Genomic DNA, 3,825 nt, shown 5'->3' on the forward strand with positions numbered 1-3,825 from the left:
GTTTAAAATGGTTTGCCCTACTCTCCAGTTTTCCTTTTCATTTTCTTAAGCGTGTGTATAGGGATCCCCAAAGAAACCTGTATGTGTGTGTGTATGTGTGTGCATGTGAGCATATATGTGGAGGGGGGTAGAGAGTTTTTAAAATTGTCTCACATGATTGTGTGGGCTGGCAAGTCAGAAATATATAGGGGAGGTCAGCAAGTAGGAAATTCAGGTAGAATCTGACACTGCAGTATTGAGTCCAAAATCTCCACTGCAGGTCAAAAGACTGGAAATTCAGTCAGACTTTTTATATTCCAGTCTGGAAGTGGAATTCATTCTTCTTGAGAAACCTGCTTTTGCTCATAAGGCCTTCAATTGATTGGATGTAGCTAACCCACATTATGGAAGATGATCTGCTTTACTGAGAGCCAACTGATTATAAAAGTTAATGATATCTAAAACAGTATCTTCACAGCAACATCTGGATTAGTGTTTGGCCAAACAACTGGGCACCATAGCTTAGCCAAACTGGACACATGAAATTAATCATCACAGAGTGTCTGAAGCAGAAAATTTTAATTATGATGAGTCTAATTTATCAATTTTAATGGCTCAAGCCTTTTACATTTTATATATATAAAAAAAAACTTTGCCTACCCCAAGACTGCTAAAATTACTCATAAATATACTTTTATCAATTTTATAAATTAGAAATCTTAAATAGAGGTCTATGTAGAATATGTATTTTGTGTAAGGTATTGGGTAAGTGCCAGTTTTGTTTCTATTTGTCTATTCAGTGTTCCAGCACTATTTGATGAAAAAACTATGGTTTTTTTCACTGACTTTCTTTGGAACCCATGTTAAAAATATGTAGACCAGATATATGTGATGTATTATTTTCATAAGTTTTTGTAAGCAAGACTCATTTCCTCACCTCCTGCTTCCAAAACTAAATTCTTGAGAAAGACATTTATTTGAAATAATTGGTTCACCTGATTGTGGGGCTGGCAAGAATCTTGTTTTGACAGAGTATTTTCACTTCACTTTTTCAAACTCTAAACATGTTACTAAAAAGTGTCTTAGAGAAACTTCTGGAAAGGTCAAGTAAGGACTTCTTATATCCACTCCTCTATAAGAGAGACACACAGAGAGAGAAGACACAGAGAGAACACTGGCAAAGTGGTCAACATCAACTTTTTCAAAACTTTGTAAATGACCCAAAGGTGCAACAAGCTGGAGAGCATTTCTTTAAGAACAACAATTAAATCTTAGTGAGAACTGTAAGCTCTGAGGATGCTCTATTCCTACTCACCTCCACAGGTCAGTGGTAGTCTTGAAAAAGAGAGGCCTAAGAGCAAGAGTAACTAAAAACAAAACAAAACCCCAGCAGTGTAGTAGCCACTGAAGGGACAATTGTTTGGGAAGTTTCCAAAAAAGCCCACTGCCAGAGAACTGTCACTGTTTGACCTGACTGGAAGCTTCCTGGAAATGCCCATTCACAGGGCTTTGAACTGACTCAGAGTTCACGCAGTGAGGAAACATCTGGTTGATAGTCAAAAACAAATAATAGCAATTGTATAAAATTGCAGCTGCAATTTTAGGCAGAAAAACTAGTTAGGGCAAAAAAATCGGGCAGAAAAACTAGTTAGGGCAAAAATAGATGGCCAAAAAAATTACATAGGAAAATCAAGGGAATAAATGTTCACAAATGGCTTTGAAAGGTTACACACTATTCCTAGAGACCCAGATGGCAGAATACATGGGCAAGGATAGATGGACGCTCAGGAAGATAATTTAAAAGATCCTAATCTTTCCCCTATGGAAACTCTGAATTACTGCACAAGCAGGAAATGAAAGCTAAGAAAGAACTGTAAAGTATTAGAGCATTGAAGGCATACTGCAACATATATACACAGAGCCTCTTTGCAAATGGTGGAAAATTTATTGCTTTAAGTCATTTAAGAAAGTTTCTACCAGTCACTAGCTGACTATGAAGCTTACCAAAGATTTTGTTGGCTCCACACAACAAAGAATATGGAATGTACAGAATTGATCCAAATAAGTAATCAAGCAGCAAAGTAACAAACTTTTGGAAATGGGGGTAAAGGGTGAGTAGGGCTGATTTCTAGAGTTCCTATATACTAGCTTTTCCCTGGCCCTCTGCCTCCACCACCAGTGGACATGGCCTGCCCGTTGACTTCAGGGCCTTGCGTTCTTCCCACATGTGTGTCATGAAGCTGCTGTGGCCTGCCTGGTGGCACCAGATGGCACTAGGCCTGGGTGGCCTGGCACATGGTACATGGCTGGCAGTGGCATGGCAAGGCAGCCCAGATGATGTGTAGGCATGCTTCATGGTGGGCACAGGCAGCCTGGGGGTGGGGGAGGGGTGTGCCCTGGGGTATGAGCAGGCACAGCATGGTGACCTACTGCTGCTGTCCACAATGCACAACACGTACAAGAACCTCACAGCAAAGGAGCTGGCCATGCTGGCTGAGCATGTGGCCTTCAAGTTTGTGCTCAATGCAGACTTGTTCATGCAGCTGGACCGGCTGCTGGCCAACCTGCACATGTGTGACCCTGTGCATTGCACCCACCTCTACTGAGGCTTCTTTTTAGGCCAAGTCCATGTCAAGCCCAGGAGCACTAGTACGAGGCCACCTGGTTGCTCTGTGACTACTAGCTACCCTACACGCTGGGGGGTGGCTATGTGCTCTCAACCAACCTGATGCACTACCTGTACCTCAGCCACACTTGTGCACATGGCACAATAACTTAGGTGTTCCTGGGTGCTTGGCTCTTGTCTATGGACATACAGCATGTGTACAACCCAGGCTTCAACACCAAGTACAAGTACTGTGCCTGCAGTAGCCAGTACCTGGTGACACACAAGCCCAGCCTAGAGGACATGCTGGAGAAGCACCACATACTGATGCAAGAGGGCTACTTGTACAAGTAGGAGGTGCAGCTGTGGTTCTCCGACATCTATGACTGGTCCCCACCTCCCTCACAATGCTGTCAGAGGAAAGAGGTCATACCCTGAGCTGCAGCCACTGACCTGCCATATGTCACAATGGCTCTGGAAGGAGGCCAGGACAGATGCCTTGGGAGGTGGCCACAGCCAGAGTCATTTGTGGGCCTGTGGAGCAGCCACTGAGGTGGCCTCCCACTGACCTTGCATGGGCAAAGTGACAGGTTCTGGCTAGTAGTCCAGAATCAGTCCAGCCCTTGAGAGGGCCTCATTTATTCAGTGACCAGTGAGGTTTTCAGGCAGATGCCAAGCAGTAGTGGATAGAGCCTGGGTCCCAGCTCTAGCAGGTACCAAGGGCTGTGCACCCCAGTGGCCACAAACAGCATCTTGTTCTGGGTCTAGGAGACCTATGGTGCTTGCCAGGGCAACATATTATGTCCAGGCAGAAATGTTCTGTCCCTGGATTTCAGCCAGCATTGGCCTAGACTGGGAAGATGCCCAGTTTGGGTATGATGGCAGACAGCAGGGGGCTTACAGCCCCACCCCAGCCTGTCCACTTGCTGTCTTCTCCTAAGATAGGGGCAAGCACCTAAAGCCTGGAGCTGACAGGCACTTGCAGGCCCTGACCCCAAAAAAGAAGCTGGACTTGTTCAGGGGTGAGGACTATGTCATGTCCTGCATCCTGTGTAGACCATCCACCTAGGAAATCACTGCATCAAGAGCTGTGGGGGCAGGGAACTGACCCTTGCATGTTGCAACTTAGCTGTGTTGTACTTCAGTGGTTTTTATCAAAACTGCTGTAGATTTATTGGGTTAGGTTACCTTCTTCAATGTCTCATGTTGGTATCATTTGTCATGTGGAAGTCTAAAACTTA

General features: G+C 44.5%; 1 pseudogene; it reads left to right on the forward strand.

Annotated features, from left to right (window-relative positions):
• Positions 1-2,246: 2,246 nt before the first annotated feature.
• Positions 2,247-3,022, forward strand: LOC110580600 (annotated as a pseudogene).
• The last annotated feature ends 803 nt before the right edge of the window (positions 3,023-3,825 follow it).

Source organism: Neomonachus schauinslandi, chromosome 4, assembly GCF_002201575.2.
Source record: "Neomonachus schauinslandi chromosome 4, ASM220157v2, whole genome shotgun sequence".
In the NCBI taxonomy this organism is placed as follows: Eukaryota; Metazoa; Chordata; class Mammalia; order Carnivora; family Phocidae; genus Neomonachus; species Neomonachus schauinslandi.